This window comes from Pipra filicauda, unplaced genomic scaffold (genome assembly GCF_003945595.2).
Source record: "Pipra filicauda isolate LSUMZ 115617 unplaced genomic scaffold, ASM394559v2 scaffold80_size11013439_pilon, whole genome shotgun sequence".
Lineage (NCBI taxonomy): Eukaryota > Metazoa > Chordata > Aves > Passeriformes > Pipridae > Pipra > Pipra filicauda.
The window spans coordinates 1,515,612-1,533,661 of NW_024104987.1; the positions used below are offsets into that span (position 1 = coordinate 1,515,612).

General features: G+C 56.6%; 1 long non-coding RNA gene across 3 annotated transcripts in view; it reads left to right on the forward strand.

Annotated features, from left to right (window-relative positions):
* Positions 1-16,142, forward strand: part of LOC113996673 — a 59,329-nt gene extending 43,187 nt beyond the window's left edge. For all 3 annotated transcript variants that reach the window (XR_005566815.1, XR_005566816.1, XR_003543852.2), the window contains one exon: positions 15,597-16,142. This is a non-coding gene — a long non-coding RNA (uncharacterized LOC113996673). The remainder of the gene's footprint in view (positions 1-15,596) is intronic.
* Positions 16,143-18,050: the final 1,908 nt, after the last annotated feature.

The window sequence follows — 18,050 nt, forward strand, 5'->3', positions numbered from 1 at the left end:
CTGCTGAAATCACCAGCTCAGGGCATGGGAGCTGGTGCCAGGGGCTCCAGCAGGGCTGGTGAGGTGGCTTTGGCTTGATGAGACATCCTGGACATGCTGGTGGGTCCTGCTGCACGGGCTGATCTGTGTTCTCCTGCTGCTGGCCATCTCCTGAGCTGAGCCCCAGGGGTTCTCAGGCAGGGATCAGCTTCTGGGTGTAAAGAGAGGCCAGGAAAGCCAGCCTGGCTCTCAGGGAACCAGGGCTAACTGTGAGGGCACCTCGGGCTCCTTGTGCGGATTTCCCGGGGATCCTGGGGTGGTGTGGGATGGCAGGAGCTCAGCCAGGCTCTTCCCAGCAGCTGCAGCATCTTTAGGACCCCCCGTGCTCCAGCCGTGGGGCTGTTGGCCAGAACGGGCTCCTGGGTGTTGCAAACAGATGTTCACAGAGCGCAGAGCTGTCCCCTCTGTCCAGCCTGCAACTTCCTCCCCGCTTAATCTGTTGTTGTCTTGGCCTTAAAAACCCTCCCTGTCCAGCGCAGCTGGTAAAGCTCCTCCTGAGTGCGGGAGGCGATGCCGTTCCTTGGCTGATCCCGTGTGGGACACGGGACAACCACCCCGCTCCTGCTCTTGGCCACGTGCCTGCCTGGGGTGGCAGGGGGGTTTTCTGTCCCCATCAGCTGGAGATGGCTGGGGAGATGATCCTCCCTGAAACAAAAATCAGGGAATCCCTGCAGCATCTCCTCCCCAGGGTCACGTTGGTGTTGCTGTGCACGGCACGGGGGGGAAGCTGTTTGCTGTAGGAAGCTCCCCTGCTCTGCCTGTGGGAGTTTGGGTGGGACAGGCCCAATATTCCAGCAGCCCTTCCCCTGGGATGAGCGTGGCTGGGGGAGCGATGGCCCTGCAGCCTCTCTGCCGTCTCTTTAGGGAAAATACTCTGGAATTGGCCACTTCCCTGTGCCTCAGTTTCCCCCGAGTGATGCAGTGATGCTGCTGCTTCCTAAAGCACTGAGGGGAGCTGGAGTTTTATCCTTGTGCAAGTGGAAACCTGGAAATTCAGTAACAGCAGAGGAAGGTGCAAAGAAGGAAAAAAAAAATTGGACTGAATGTTTTGGAAGGAAACAAACCCGTGGGTGAGAGAGAAAGGGTTGTGCTGTACCACCTCTTAAAGCAGGAGAGCTGCTGGGCTGGGATGCAGTTCTTCCTGACAGGCCACCAGTCAGTGACGGCTCAGGGAGCCTCAACCTGAGTGTGGAGAGCAAAACTCCATCCCGAGATGTGTTCTCCACTCACAGAGGGGAGGCAAGAGCAGGCTCTTCACTGTGCTTTCCTGGCATGGAGGTGGGCATTGCTGGTGGCTTTCCATGCTCCTCGTGCCACTCGTGTGAGCAGTGAGGCCCCGCAGCCCTGCCAGGATAAACAGAGGCAAACGACTTGCAGGGTCTGCTGATGACTTTTCCAGCAGTAATTAACTGGGACACAGGAAAAGCCTAAGGGCTTTTGCCATTTTTGGGCTGCACAGCAGTTTCCAGGCGCTCTCCCTCATCCTGGCTGGTGGTACCCCCTCCTGACCCGATCCAAGGATATCTCAGCACAAGGATATCTCAGTGGCAGTTGCTTATCATCACTGTGGCTGCAGGAGACACAATTGCTTTCATTTCCCCAAGTCCATCCTTCCCTGGAGCCTGTGGATATGGGTAGCTCAATCCCAAAGAGGATGAGAAAACCCACAGGAGCTTCTTGGTCCGTAAATGAGGGACCCCCTTGTGCCCAGGGCACCGCTGGTGGGGTGTCAGAGGTGTTTGGGGTGTGCCCCCATTCCTGGAGAAGTGGGAATGAAAGGACAGTGTCCTCTTTGTCCTCCCCTTGGGCTCCAGAGCAGATGGTGAGTGGGGGATTGTACCATCCAGGAAAAATCCCCTTCCCCTTGCCCGACCCGCAGGGAACCCGCTGAACTCGTGACTTGGCTGGAGCAGCAGCACTTGTGGGTTTTCCTTCTTTCCCTCTCGCCCGCCTGCCCAGCGTCTGCCTGTCCTGCTGGGCTCGTATTTTGGGTAAACCCAGGAACACTGAGTGTACTTTGAGCCATGTCCCCCTGGGTGGACCGGCCTGGAGGAGTTTGGTGGCCGGGGGGAACTGAGCCTGCCTGTTCTCCGGGCTTGTTTGAAGGTTTCGTGGTCAGCCCACAAGGACCTGGGGATGTTTGGTGTGAGATCATCTGGCTGCTTATTTAGGGACCACCAGCGAGTTGCTGAGCACCTCAGGAACTGGGCTGCGGCTGCCTTTTGATATCAAAAGATATCTCAAAGGCAAATATTGGGAAATTTTGGGTGGGGGGAGCTGGAAGGGGCATTTCTGGGGTGCTGGGAGCCACCGTGCCGGCTGCAGCCGGGGCGAAACGCTTGATGGGTTCCAGTGGGTGGCACATGAAAGGTGTGGAGAGGTCATTAATTGTGGACCTGGAGCCCCTGGCTGGCTCCAGGAGACCACCAGAGCTCCGTGGGGTGTTTGGCACTGGGACAGAGCAGGACATATTAGTCCTCCTCCTCCCTTCATCTTTAAATACCACCCCGCAGATTTCAAGGAAAAAATAAATGCCCTTCAAATGGCATCATTTTGTGGTGCCTCGGGGGCTATTTATATTTTTTATTGCTCCCACAGTTTTATAGAATAGCCTTTTTCATGAAAACATCAGTGTGTGTGTGTGTGTGTAATTAACCCAGCCACCATCTTCAGAAAGCGATTTTATAGCTGGGTGTCGGGCAGGGGCACGTGGGGCTGGGATCCAACTGCCATGAGCCCTTTCTGGGGCTCTCCTGGCCAGTTCCAGGCTGATCTCAAGCTTTTCATCCTAACCCAGTTTTCCAGGCTGTGGTGGAGGCTGTCAGCTTGGTTTTGGGAGAGTTATTCTCTCCTGGAAGTGCCACGATGTCATAGGAAAAGACATTTCTCAGTAATGAAATAAGTTAAATGTCCAGAAAGCTGCTGCAGAGTGAAGGAGATGGATTTCCTGCCATCAGGTTTTTGCCTGTAGGTGTTAAGGATAGAAGGTAGATTTTGGTGTTGCCTAGCCCAGCCCTTGCTGTAGCTCAGAGCTGGGCTCAGCCCTGGGGCTTTGTTGGCACATTCTGCTCTCCCATCCCCGTGGAAAATGAACCAAATCTCTCGACTTCCGACTGAAATGTAAGATGTGAGATAAGTATTTACTGGAAGGCTCCCGTTGCCAAATAGCCTGGAGACCCTTTCCTTCCTCCTGAACAAGAGCAGGAGGTGTTAACTGTGTCTCTGTGTGGTGCTGGGCTTGACAAGTTCTGGTCTGAGGTGAGATTTGCACCTTCATCACAATAACAAAGACCTTGAAGGATGCACAACCCCCCTGCCTTGTGTCAGGTGTCCTCCAGCAGCTCCCAAATCACCTCCTCGGGATGTTTGGGTACCCCCTCAGCATCTCAGGAGGAAAGGCAGTAAAATGGTGGCTTCTCAGAGATAAACCACCTCGATTCTGCAAACCCCTGAGCCCTCCCTGGCTCAGCACCCTGAGCCACGCTGATGGTCACGTTTGGTGTTTGATGCTGCTCCTCTGCTCCTCCCCACGTCCCTCTGGCAGTGCCGGGGGCTCAGCCGGGCAGAGGGGACCCTGTGCAAGATCCAGCTCCTCCCTTTCCATAAAGACCCACCTGGAGCCACGGGGGCTCTTGTGGGGGGGGTATTCCTTCACTCCCACTACCAGCCATCCCTCGTGGCTTCCTTGCAAAGGCTGGTGACACCTCCCTGGTGACACCTCCCTGGTGACACCTCCCTGGCACCGGGCGTGTGGCAGAGGCGAGGGGGGCACCCCACGAGGGGTGGGCAGAGCCCTGAGCCCGGCTGTGCTTTTTAATATCTGTGCAAATGGAGCGGGGCTCCAGCTCCAGAATGTTTGTCTTGGAGATTAAATCTGGAGAGCCTCCGGTCTCCAAGTCCATGCCGGGAAGAGAGGGGTGAGGAGGGAGGGAGGGGAGCCCGGCCCCACGGGGGCACACACCTTGTTAACCCTCTGCAAGCTGCCAGCTGGAAAATGGAGGGTTGGAGGGCAGGGAGAGGGAGAAAGGGTGGGGAAACGTGGGGCTCTGAGACAGACTGGGAAAGGTTGGCACAGCCTGAGTTGCTGCACCTGCTCGTGAAGCTTTTGCAGGCAGGAATCTTTCCATGCTCCTTCTGCATGGTGGGGTGTTCCCGTGGGAGGAGTGATGCTACAGCCAGGAGAGTTCCTTCTGGAAGTGCAGAGCAGAGAATTACGGGATGGTTTGGGTTGAAAGGGACTTTAAAGATCGTCTCATTCCAACCCCTCTGCCATGGGCAGGGACACCTTCCACTAGCCCAGGTTGTTCCAAGCCCTGTCCAACCTGGCTTTGGACACTTCCAGGGATGGGGCAGCTACAGCTTCTCTGGGCAACCTGTGGCCTCACCACCCTCACAGGGAAGAACTTTTTCCTTATGTCTAATCTAAACCTACTCCCTGTCAGTTTGAAGCCCCTGGTGCAGGGTCAGTGTGTGTGAGACCCTCAGCCTGGGCTTCCCATGGCTCGTGGCTTCTCCTGCAGCTCCTTCTGTGCCCGTTCAGAGGGCTGGGTCCCGCTCTAACAGCTCTGCTGCATCCCAGCCCTCGCTCTCCATCACTTGTACCTTCCCCAGCAGGTGTAGGTGGCATGGGGACCTTCACCCCCTGCATGTCCTGGCCCCCCGGGTGGCTCAGAGCATCTCAGCTGCAGCACAACCTCCTCCTCAGGGCTGCCTTTAAGTCCGAGTGCCCGGGGCAGGCAGGAGGGAGGGGAAGCTTCTCCCGTGTCCCGTTGCAGGAACGTTCCCAAACACTCCATCCCGTGTACAGGGAGTACTCCAAGTGCTCCTGCAGTGCCAGGGCTGGGCCTGCAGTGCTGTTTGGGGAAGGGATTGTGCTCGGTGCCCACATGCCTCTGGCACTCCTGCAGCAGGTAGGCTGTGTTTGTCCTGGGGCCTGGCCCCGGGTGCTGGCAGCTGGGGCTCAGCCAGGCTGAGACGTGAGTTATCCAAGGATTGCTGAGAGGCCAAGCCTGCTCCCTGTGCTGATGAAAAACGTGGCTTTGAGTAGTTGTACCCAGTGTGAGCTGGTGGAGCTGTGCCAGGGGGTGGGTGGGAGCTGGGGGGTGCACCCCCTGCTCTGTGGGGTGGGAGGTGGGTTCAGCACCACCATCGTCAGGGAGAGGCTTTAAGGAGCCTCGATTGGCTGGAGCTGGTGGCTCACAGGGTGACTGAAGGGGCACAGGTGGGGGTAGATGTCTTATAGATGTCTTATTTTCCCCTCTTATTTTTGTTGCTTGAAGTATTTGGCTGGTTTTAGCATGTTGTGGCGTGGGGATCTGTCTCCCAAATGACTCTCTGGTCCAGGTTTGGGACTGGGGACAATTTGTAGAAGAAAGGCCATAAAGCTGGCAAAGCACAGGGGCTGCTCCCCACACAGCTCCTTCCATGGAGTCCTTCCCTGCCCTCAGCAGCCCAGCACGTGGGGTGGATCAGCTGGCTTGCACATGGATCCCCATCAGGAAGGGAGGTGTTTTCACCTGCCTGCATATCCAAAGGTCTCCAGCTCCTGGATGTTGGGCCAACCTCTCCTCCAGCTTCTGCATCCAGTCTGGGAGGGAAAACCCGGTGGGCTCAGGGCTTGGTGGCTGGTCAGCTCTGCTCCTGCAGCCCTTGGCTGGGCAGAGTCCTCCTAGTTAATCTAAAAGGCAGAATTTAATTAAATGAGATGTAGATCTCATCTGCTGGGAGTTCTCCTTGTGGGCACCGTGCCCTGGATCGTGGCCAAGGCAAGGAAGGGAGCTGGGGGAGGAGGAGGGAGAAGGAAGGCTGGGTAGTGCCTTCCTTTCACTTTCCTCCAGCACTGGCCAGGTTTTCCCCTCACCTGCTCTAAGGATGGGGCTGGGATGAAGCTGTTCAGCCCTTCCCAAACCCCACCTCGGTGGCTTCAACCATAAAACCACAGCCAGGAGCACAGAAGTAGGTGTAGCTTGGAAAAAAACAGATTTTGTGCCTGCCATCCTTTTATTATCCCATGAAAATGTCTTTCTTGGAAGCTTTCTTTGCTTTTGCTGTCTGGAGTGCTGGGAACTGGGAGCAGAGAGCTGGAAGGGGTCGGGAAGGGGGGGACAGGCAGGGCTGGACTGGAATATACTGGGGATCAAGGATGGATGCAGGGATGGATGCAGCTGCACCCAACCTTCTTCCTCCTCAAATCAAAGTGATGATGTTGGGGACTAAGACTCCTTTTTGGGAGCAGGAGAGGCCCTGTCCTGGGCTGGACATGGCAGGACCCCCTCGAGGTGCAGCACGAGCAGCCTTCCCTCAGGAAACACCCTGGCTCCAGCAGGGAGAGCCTATTAAAAGGGAATGGGCCAATCAATAAATCAAGGCACTTGAAAAATGAAACCAGGGGGTTGGGAAAAGAGGTTTTCTTCTTTCTTTTTTTTTTTTCTTTTTCCTCAATTAAAGCAAACAAACCCCCCCCCTCCCGCAGGCAGGGCTGGCGCGGGCGCTGCGCAGGGCCCAGCTCAGGGTGCTGCTGAAATGAGCTCTGTAAATCACAGCTCTGATACCTGGAGGTGTTGAAAGGGGAGCAGCTATTCCCCAGCTCGGGAAGGGAGAGGGCTGGGAGTGCCCATTCCTTCTGGAAGGTGCATTTTTCTCCAGAAATCCATCTCTGCGTGGATCTTACGTTGACATCAGCGAGGGAAAGAAGATGCTTGTGAGGGTGGATGGATTGAGCTGAAGGGATTTATCCCAGAGGTTTTGGGTAACAAATACTTGGCTGTATCCCTGCTCTAAGCAAACTTGTTTGGCTCTGGAGTGTTTTCAGGCTCTTTAATGGGACCCTTGAGACTCCCTGCTGGGAGGTTTTTGGGACCAAACATCGGGATGCTCTTGGAGGGGTGGTAGCACTGCCCTTGTTGTTGGGGACATGGTTCAGTGGTGGCCTTGGCACTGCTGGGTTGATGGTTGGACTTGATGAACTTAAAGGTCCTTTCCAACCTCAGTGATTCCGTGACTGTGTGGGGCAATCGCTGCCTTTTGGCTTTCCCGTCCCCGCGTCCCAGGGATGGAACAGACGGCTTTGTCCCGATGATGGGAGCAGGAATTCATGGTTCTGCCACACTCTGTGCTTTAAACTAAACAGCAGAATACCTGGAATGACTGGGAATAAGGCAGGAAGGGTGCACAGCCAGCGTGTGCCCCGTGGCTGAGGGCAGGCCGGGGCGGGCTGAGCGTGCCCTGGCAGCAGGAGCTCCGGGCTGGCAGCAGTGCTGTGTCCCCCGGCCTCAGGCACCGCAGGAACGGCTGCTCTGCCCCGTAAAACCCCCGAGGTTTGAGCCCTTTTCCAGGTGCACGTCCCTGGGAGCCCCTTCCCAAGCCTCTCGCCTGGGGATGGCACCGCGGGGCCGCTCGGCCGAGGCGTCGCCCCGAGGAACAAGGAGCTTTTCACTGGGGTGCTTTTTTTCCTGACCTACATTTTTTATATTCCTGCGTCGAGTTTTTTAAGTTTGAGCCCGTTGGCGTTTGTCAGCCAGCAACGGTTTCAAAAAAATTCCTGATGAATTCTAGGAAAGGCCGGGCTGAGGGGACATTTCTCCGTGCCCTCCGCTGAGGTCACGGCACGGCCGGTGCTGTGCCCCCCCCCCTCCTGCTGGGAACGGTCCTGGGGGCCTTTTGGGGGTCACCAAACCCTCACCTCGACCCTTCCACACCCCAGGATGGAACTTTTGAGCCCAGAAATCCTGTGTTGTCCCTGCTGAGGGCCGGTGGGTGGATGTTGGGGTGACCCACAAGGACTGTGCTCTGGTGTCCCGGGGTGATGCCACCCCAAGCGTGGCCACACGTGGAGTGGTTTCACTCCCAGAGTGATCAGCAGTGGGTCTGTGGCAGTGGGTGGTGGGTGTGTAATGAAACTTCTTTTTTTCTTTTTTTTTTGAAGCCGACTAAAATTATTTTGGAAAAATTTCTTTTCCCCAATTTCGACGAATTTGAATTAAGACAAAGACCTTTTTCTTACGCTTTTTCCCTTTCACTTGACACCCCGCAGGGCAGGAGGTGGGGGATCCATGTCTTTGGTCACTGTGAGTTAAAACTGACATCAGGAGGGAATGAGGAGAGCCTGGAGTAGGGCTCCAAGTGGGATGAAGGCTCTGCCCTGATTCCTCTCCCTGATTCCTGAGGATGGGTTTGGGTTGTGTGTTTGTTTGATGGAGGGTTATTTTGATCTTGGGTTGGACTGGACCAGCTGCGAGACTTGGTTGTTTTATCCATGTTTTCTGTTCCACTTGAAGGGAAGTTGTTTAAATGGAGTAATTTTTAAAAATCCCTATTTTTTTATGCCTCCCCGTTTTTATGCCTTACCATTTGCAAACAAAGGACCAATGAGTCTGTGGTGCAAACTTCTGCCTTGATTTATGCACACAAGAGATTTTTGTTGTTGCTCTCTGGTTTCAAGGACCCAGAAGGGACAAACAGCCCGAATTTGCTCCCCTCTGAACACCACATTTCGGGTGAGGGCAGTCGCTGAAGGTTCCCACCCTTCCTCAGCACCGAGCCCTAATCCTGGCCCCAGGGCCCATCTCACTGCAGGTGAGAGGTAACTTTACCTCCTGATCCGGTGCTGAGGTGCATTGTGAGAATTAAACAGTGTTTTGCTGTGCTAATTTCCCGCCGTGGATTGTATAATTATCTTTTTATAGGGCTGGGTGTGTTCCGGCGGTGGCTGTGCCTGTGCCTGGGTGGGACAGGTTCTGGCACACCTGGCTCTGGGCTGGCTTTGCTCTGGGATTTTGGGAAATTAACTGGGGACTGAGGGATGGAGGTGCTCTGGAGACTCCCCAAGAGCTGCACTTTTTGCGTCCCCCACTCCTGAGCCCCCCCAGTTCCTCCCTTCAGGAGCAGCAAACCTTGGTGTGTCGTGGGACCGCTGGTGTGCTGGGCTGCTGGGAGTGATGGCACTTGGAAAAGGAGGCTCCTGCACTCAGGGAGCGCAGCTGGATCGTGCCAGGGCAAGTTTTGCTGCTCTTGGATGAGTCCCACCAGCATCTCTGGTACCAGCAGTTTCCACTGTGCTGGGAGAGTGATGCTGGTGGGATGGGCCTCACCCTGACCAGCTGGGGAGGCTTCTCCCCTCCCTCAGGGATATCAGTTCCTTTTGGATAAGAAGATAAAGGTCTTAAAGCTGTGATTTAGAGCTCCATAGTGAGGCAGGATCCATCCTGTGGGGCTGGGTGAGCATCTCCCTTTGCTCTGCTTGCACTGGTGGCTGTGTCAGGTCTGCCTCGGCACTTCACCGGAATTCCATATCCTCATTTTTTCGTGAAGAAGAAGGAGGGGAGAGAGGGGAGAAGGGGGGCACAGAGAACTAATCAGCTTAGGGTCAGAACAGGAAAAAACACTGCTTAAATTGGTAATCCCCCGGGATAGAAATCAGCTCAAAGCTGGAAAAGAAATGTGCAGCCAGATGGTTTTTCCTCCTTCCCTTCCTCCCATCCTCAGGGGGACCAGTCTCAGAGGGCAGGGGGTGGTGACAGGGCACCACTCCAGCGTGGCTTTTGCATCCTTGTTTGGGATCACTCCCTGGTTCAAAGCTTTCCAGAAAACACCTTGACCCACGTGTGAGGACTTTGGGCATCCCCAGGCCGTGGGGAGCAGAGCTCATCCCTGGGATGGGACCCTGTGGGATGCACAGCCAAACCCATCACCGTGGAGCCAGACATGGAGGTTTTGCAGTGCTTTTCCCATCCTGTGAGCCAGTGCCATGCTGCACCAGGATGGGAGCGGAGAGAGGTGTGGGAATGAGCACAGTACCCCTGTAATCCTTTTTATCCTGGAGATCCATCCCTGCTGAGCTTTTTTTGGATGCAAGAGTTGCTGCAGAGCATTCCTCCGTCTGCTGGCACAGCAAGCAGGTGGAGAAGAAGAAGAGCAAGAAGAAGAGGGGGAAGAGCCCTCCTGCTCATTTGGAAGAGCCCAGGGATCAAATGGATCATCAGGGCTCCTGCTGATGACAGCAACCAAGGGGAGCTGCTCATCTGCCCACAGCAGGGGCTGCTGGAGTTCCGGCAGGAGAAGCAGAAACGCTGGGAGATAAAGAAGTTTGTGCTCAGGGAACATCGTTCTGCTGCTCGGGCCCATCCATCAGCCTGTCAGAGGGTTATCACTGTGGGGATGCTTTTAATAAAGGAGCAGAACTGTCATTGGGTGCCAGAGCCTTCCCGAAACCTGCGGCAGCCACTCCCGGAGTCCGTGACATCGCTCCCTGCTTATCACCGGGCTGCAAAAATGAAGGAGAATGGGACTTTCTTCATTCTTTCACCTGCCTGTCAGTCTCCAAGTGACACATGGCTCTCAAGAAAGAGCGTGGCCTTTTCCTGCGGGGAAGGAGGGGGAAAATTGCTCGAAAGAGCCGGAGACGGAGGTGGCACACGCAGAACAGGTTGGAGCGTGGGAGCGAGAAAGTCCTCGGGGGTGTTTCTGTTGGGGGCTTCAAAGTTCTATTTTTAGTCTTCCTTAGGGTGAGCACCTGCACTCAGGTCTGGGTGGGTTGGTCAGGGCTGGTATTTGAGGAGGGAACTGCAGCTGGTGCTGGGGGTGACGCTTTGGGAGCAGCGGATGCTGTGCTCTGAGCGCATCCCAGCAGGACTGAGCTGCTGCCAGTGCTCACCCGCATCCCTGGCATCTCTCCTGGGCCCCCATCCCCTGGGATTGCCCTGGCCATCACAGCCATTGCCTTCCACACCTCTGCAGAGCTGGATGCTGCTGTGGTGGCTGGGGGGCCCTTCCTGCAAACTCTCCTGCTGCACCTCAAGCCTGTGAGTTTTTTCCAGGTGTCGGTTGTTAGGAGGAGCTCTCCAATACCCTGTGCTATTTTTGGGTTGAAGAGGGGGTCTCACACAGATTGCCCAGCCCTGAGCATCCCCCCGTGGGGTGCAGGGTGGGTGTTTGGTGGCAGGGATGGTGTGTTGGTGACTCAGGAGGGGCAGGTCGGTGACTCAGAGCTGACAGCACCTGTCTGGGCCGCGGTTATTTATTAACACCCTACCAGAAAGGGCGGCCTGGGAACAAACCACTTGCTTCGCTTCCTCTGGCTGAGGAGATTTAATGACACCTCTCCTGAGGCTGTCTGGGGTTTTGGCAGGGCTCTTGTGTCTCATGCTTAGGTTGGTAAATGGAGATAATCTCTTTGAACTGAAACTCCGGGAATTAGGTTGGCTCTGGCAGCAGAGCCCGGTGGTTTAAGGAGAAGGCTCGGTGGTGTTGCAGTGGTGTCAAAGGGCTGCACCCAGCCTGGGGGCTCCTTCATGGCCAGTTTAAAGCCTCCTGGAGTGAGACACCTGCTCCAATCCTGGCACTCCACTATAGATCAGGCAGCAAAGCTCAGGACCCCCGACCTTGCCCACAGAAGCTGTGGCTGCCCCATCCCTGGAAGTGTCTAAGGCCAGGTGGGGATGGGGCTTGGAGCAACCTGGGCTAGTGGAAGGTGTCCCTGCCCATGGCAGGGGGTGGAATGAGGTGGAATGGACTCTAAGGTCCCTTCTAACCCAAACCATTCCATGACTCTATGATGCAGCACATCTCATGGTGCTAGTGGTGGAACAGGCAGCATGGCAAGAATGTTTTCCCCAAGGATCCCAGATTCCCACCCCTGGTCACCTCCTGGTTGGGCTGGGGATGTGAGCTGGCCCGTTGTGTGGGGTTCTGTCTGTGGTGGAGCAGCTGGGTGGGGAGGAAGGAGCTGTGAGGAGCCCCATGTGAGGTGGGACACGTGTGAACTAGCAGAGAGTGATGGGAACAAGCAGAGAGTGATGGATGGGTCCCCTCAGCAGCACAAGGGTCACACCCTGCCCCGACCTGCCCTGGTGGCTGCTCACTCTGGGGGGACAGTGGTGGCAGGAGACCCTTGCAGGAGGCTGCCAGGCTCGGGAGGACACCGTGCGTTGGCGGGCACAGGCTGTGACTCAACGGGGCTGTTTCATCTCCCTCAGATCTTTTGCTTTTTTACTTTTCTTTAATCCACTTGCCTCATTGACTTTATTTTAGTGGCTGGGTTCACTGAGGAGCACTTTGGTCGTTAAGCACGTCGGGGCATGTGGATAAACCTGCGTCTCTGAACGGGAATCGCTTTAAAGCCGGGATCAAATCCCTGCCTGGGTTCGACTGGCACAGCACGACCCCAGAGTCCCTCCTGCTGCCCCTCACCTCCATCCTGCCCTGCTCCCTGTTTGGAAGGGATAAGGCCAACCACGGTGTGCAGGTGGGAAGTCCCATCCCTTTGCAGGTCCCTCAATGTGTCCAGGTCCCAGTTTCCCTCCACGGACTGGGACTTGTCAGGGCTTCCCTTCCCCTTTCCCGGGGTTGGGGCCAGGCCGAGCCCTGCCTGGGATGTGTGTGCAGGGGCAGTGCCATGAGGTGCTAAGGCAGCTGTGCTGGGACCGGTTCCTGCAAACAGGCTGTAGCTCTCTGGCTGCATTTTTCTAAATCCAACCCTTTGGATGGGAAGGGTTTTGACAGTAGAAGTGGAACTGGGGCATGTCTGAGCAGGGCGAGGGGTCTGAGGGAGGGACACCCGGAGAGGGAGCAGCAGGGAGGTGTGTGAGCCATAACGGGAATGCTGCCAGGATCGTTTCCCTGCCTGTTGGTTTTCTTTCCTGTTTGCCTTTGCTGCCCACACAGTTTGTGCTCACGCTGTCAGTAGATGCTGTAGATGCTCCCGTCCCGATGCCAAAAGTCCTGTTCCTATTCCTGCGCTTTGCTCTGCTCCCGGAAAACACGTGTTTGGGGGGACGGGGAGGAGGCAGATCCCCCTCTCGAAATGCAGAGACCATCATCCTTCCCGCTGCAGACTCAGCAGCTCCTCCTGCGTGTGCTCCGGATGGATGCACTCCCTTTCCCGGGATGCTGCTGAGTGTGGAGGCAGCTCGTGTCCTTGTTCCAGCGCCTGCTGCCTCCCCCCTGCTCTCCCGGGATGTTGTGGTGGGCTCTTGGAGAGAACAGCAGTGCGGGGGCTGGTGTCCAGGAGACACCGGTGGCCTCGGGGCTCGCAGTGTGTGGCCTGGCGGAGCTGCTGCTCCCAGGGCACAGGGAAGCAGCTGATGCCTCACTGGGGAACGTGGGAGGCAAAGGGAAAAAACACATTGCACCTGAGATGGTGCTGTCTGGGGAGGTTTAGCGCTGGGGGACGTGCAGTGCTGGGGAAGGGGGAGGTTTGTCCTGGGTGGGCTTTGTTCAGGTCAGTGGGGTCTGGGCAGGCTGGTCCTTCGCTGGGAGTGTCTCTGGGACAAAACAATGTCCTGTGTCCCACGGTGTGGGGCTAAACCGGGGCACCCACACGCCATTGAACCTGCCTGGGCTCCTTTCCCCGCTGAAGGGTGACGATGTGCCTAATCCACGCGGTAAGGACGTGCTGATGCCCCCGATGTGGGCAGGGGGCCATCCTGCAGCAGCCACCATGGCTCGTGTTCCCGGTGCCTCCATCCCTGCGGCAGTGGCCGTTCCTGCCCCATCCCTCGGTGCGGCCGCATCCCGAGGAGGGACCGCGCCGGCCCGAAGGCTTCGCCGGGGTGGGGGCATCGGGAAGCGCCTTTGATGTGCGGGCACTAAGAGGCTTTGAAATGAGCCGCAGGGCTGCCCGCCCCGCCGGGGAGGGGAGATAACACATCAGAGCCTGCGCCCAGCGCTGCGGTATCGCCCTTTATGGAGCGCTGATTGCTCCCGAGCGCGGCTCGCTGGGGGAACTTCAAAAGCAGCGCTGGACCTGCAACAACGCCCTGTGCAAAGAGTCCCGGGCCGGGTGTGCGGCTACACCCAGGGTGACGAGGTTCGGGGCCCTTCACGTCCCCACGCCTCGGTTTTTGGTAGATCTTTGTGGCCCACTGAGGTGGGTGTGAACTGGATGCGGGGGGGTCGGACCTTCTGGACCTTCTGGGTGGGCACTGGGTGCCTCTGGGGTGCCACCATCAATAGTTTAGCTCCCTGCCTGTCCCAGATCCTGCTGCGCAGTGATCCCCAGAACCTGGGAATTTGGGATTGGTGCCTTGCAAACCCCAGTGGTTCTGGTGAGGTCCCTCTGAACAGTCTTGGTGGGCGCTGGGTGCCTCTGGGGTGCCGCCACCACCAGTGTCTGAGCTCCTTGCCTGTCCCAGGCCCTGCTGTGGTGGTCCCCAGAAGCATTTGGGAATTTGTGGTTAGTGCCTTGCAAAGCTCAGTGATGCTCCTGAGGTAGGCAGATGCTCAGAGCAGGGGGCAGGATTTGCAGCTGCTCCCAGCATGTTTCCCAGCAGCACGGGAGTTAACAGAAGTTGGGGGAAAGAGGAGGAAAAGAGTTCGGATCTCCTCCGCCCCCCCTGCCTTCCCCTGGCTGCTGCCATTTCATCAGGCTGTGTATTGGCCTCCCGAGGATGGAGCTGGGTAACACCACAACATAAACAGAACATCTGGAAGCTCTTAAAGGGTTTTATTTTTTAACACATTTACAAGAGCCAGGGACACTTGTGCAGAGAGCTCTCCAAACTGGGAGATGCTGTGCTTGCTCCTTCCCCAAAAGCCCAAGGCTGGTGGTCAGGCTTTTTTCCCCTGGAGAAGGAGCTTGAGGGGCTGGTTTGTGCCTCCACACCGGATTGCTGAGGGGGTGGTGTCTGGGCCAGGAGGTGCCAGTCTTGCTTGCATATCCCTTGTGAGGTCCAAGGCAAACAGATGATAAGTGTGGCACGAAAAACGAGCATAAACCTCTCCCCTTCTTTCCGTGTGCCCCTGGTTGATGCTGGAGCAGGATGGGGAGTCAGGGAGGGTCTGCTGGGGAGAAAAGCTGTTTAATGATCTTATGGAGCGAACAGGGTGGGAATCAAAGAGCAGAGCAAATGATCCACAGTGTGTATTTAATTCCCCACGTGGACCTAGAGCTTGTCTGAGCCAAATGGGAGCTGCCTGTGCCACGCTTAACAGTGGGATCTGGATCCTCCAGTTGATTTGAAAGCTTGTGGGTGGAGACCCTATGGATAGAGGGATAAATGAGATCCATTCTCACTCTGTTCTCTTGACTGTGTTTTCCTCTCCCTGTTTCCTTCCAAATCTCTGTGACAGTCAGGAAGAGGAGCCCCTTTCTGCCCAGGGCAGCAGTGAGGGCACAGGGATGGGCACTCCTCCCGTGGAGTCCTTGGCTCTCACACGGTGATCCCTGTGCCCCGGCTCTGTGCTGGGATGTTCAGTCCATGACTTACACATCCCTTGGACTGGGTGAGGCAGCCCACGTGCACACAGGCAGGATGAGCTGCTTTCCCTTCCTCTGCGTTCCCAGATGTTTTGGGAATTGTTTTGTCTGTGCACAGAAATGGCCATTTGGGTTTCTTCCATCAGCCCCCGGCTCTGTCTCTTATCCACCCTTGTGCTGTCCTGCACCCTCATCTGCTGCCTCCTGATCCCACAGGAGCCCAGCCTTGGGGCTGGGGCTGCATCTCCTCCTTTACACAGTGCTCCAGACATTTTACTTGGTGACAGAGAAGAATCCTGATTTGCTCCACCACAGCTGCCTACGAGCCTGGACCTTCCGTTAATGGCGTGTTTTTCCTCCGCAGGGTCCGCGGTGAAGGCTCGGGGTGCGGGGACCCACGAGGGGACAGCCAAGGTGCTGCAGCTCTCACCGTGGCCAGGACAGCCAGGAGCACCCTCCCGAGGATGGGCACTTCAGCTGCAGCACGGGGAGAGGGACACAGGGACCAGCAGCTCGCCCTGAGCTCGCCGGGGAGCGATGGAGCATCGGGGGCTGGGGGAGGTCCTTCCCTCAACACCCACCAAAACCAGCCCCGAAAGCAGCCCCTGTGCCCTCACTGGGCTCCGCAGCCCCTGCCTGCTGAGGGGGGGTTCCTCCCAGTGCTGACCTCGCTCCCGACTCCCACACAGATCCGAAGGTCTTAATTAGCTGCTCTCTGCTGGGCTTTGGAAATTATCCCTGTGGGAAGTGCTGGCGATGGATGGATGGATGGCCAAGTGCTCTGGGGCCAAACAGCAGCTCGGAGCTTTTCTCTGGGAAGGACCCCAGTTCCGAGGAACCAGCTGTGGAGTTTTTTTGTCTTTTTTTCTTTTTTACCTTTCTGTTCTTCTTTTTGATGCCTTTTGGGGTTCTTGGTTCTCCAGGACGGCTGGAGCTGCGCTGGATCCCGCTGATGCCCACGGTGGGAACTGGAGGCCTTTGGAAGAGCCACAGGGCAGCAGAAGCTGAGTTGGTGGTCGCGGTGCCCTGGGGTTTAAAACTGCCTGGCAGAGGCTCATCCTGTGCTCTGGGTGTTGGGTGCCCTCAGGAGGGTCTTTGAGCACTCACGTGGAGCCCAGCCCAGGTGGGATTGGGAAGCAGGAGTGGAGGGAAATGTCACCCTGAGAAACAATTAAATTTCTTAATAAACCGCCTTGGCTCTGTGAGTGCTGGATGTTGTTCTCCGTTTGCCTTGGCTCAGCCACACTTACATCAGGGTCCTGTCCCGGGGCTGCCGGGGGGGACGCCTTGGATTGTACAGGAAACCAGTGCTTTGGGAAACTTCTGCCCTAACAAAGCCAGACCAAGAGTTTAATGCCTTTGCTTTGCAGAAAAGTTCTCCCCTGTCCTTTCCCTCTTCCCTTTCTGCAGCCCTTAACCACCACTGCCTGATGGTGTGGCCTGGTGAGCCGTCCCTAACACACCTCCTGCTCTGAAAGCCACTGAAATGCAAATTATTTCCCCTTAAATCCTGTTGTTTCATGTCCCTGGACTGTGTATTCCCTCCCACCCCCACCCCGTGCACCTGATGCAAAGCACTGGAAGGGACAGATCCAGGGAGAGATCCAGGGATGGAGCAGGGAATCCCAAAGCCCGAACGTGGACTTTTTGGAGTTCCTGACTAATATTTTCCTCAAAGGCCCCGTGCCTTTGGTGTGGGTCAGTCCCTCATTCCCGGCCAGGCCGTTAAACGGGAAGGGCGTGGGGCTGCACTGCTGTTTACCTGGGGAGCCAGCAGGAGAACCTGCCCCTCACTCTTCCTAGTAAATACAAACTGGAAGCACCGACCAGCTCATGGGGATTTATTAGTTTGCTTTACCAAATGCAAATATTAAGACTAGTTAGGCCGGCCCGGGGGCTGCCTTTTGCCTTTTGTGTGCTGTGCTGGCGCCTCTGGGTGCTGATAAGGGGGTGCCCTGTGCTCGGCCAGTTGTGCTCAGGGGGTTTCTTTTGCACCAGTTCTGCGTCCCTTTGGCTCAGGACTGATCCTGCCAGGGGCTGAGCACCCGGGGCTGCTGTGCCTCAGCCTCCCCAGCCCTGACCTGGGGATGTCCCCGCTCGGGTGAGCTCCTCTCTGGCGTGTCCCAACCCACCCCGTGCCCTTGGCACAGTTTGCAGCTGGTGTTTGGGTTTGTGGGGCCAACCTGGAGCAGGTGAGAGCTCCCTGTGCTTGTTTTCACTGTAAAGGGTAACATGTGATTCTGCTGTCATTGAATCCTTGAATGGTTTGGGTTGGAAGGGACCTTGAAGCTCATCTTGTTCCACCCCCTGCCACAGGCAGGGACACCTTCCACTAGCCCAGGTTGCTCCAACCTGGCCTTGGACACTTCCAGGGATGGGGCAGCTTCTCTGGGTAACCTGTGCCAGGGCCTCAGCACCCTCACAGGGAAGAATTTCTTTCCCAATATCCAGTCAAAATCTTCCCTCCCTCACCTTAAAGCCATTCCCCTGCAGTTCAGTAGTTCCCTGCAGGGTAATCCGAGAGCCCGAGCCAGCTCCAGCTCCAGGGAACACCACCCAGGACCACCCCAGGCATGGCTGGAGGTGCAGGTGGTGCTGGGAGCAGGGATGGCTCGAGGCAGGGATGTGCCCCAGGGCTCAGGGTACGCAGGCTGGGGATGAACAGATGGGAGTGATGGTCTGGAGGAACCGGATTTATGTTTCCTCAGCTTGTTAATGTGAAGATCCTGTTCCATAGAAGGCTCAGTGGGCAGAAGGCCCCTTCCTTGCTTTCATCCTATTGCTTGGGAGCAAGGGGGAGTAGAGTCCAGCTGGGATG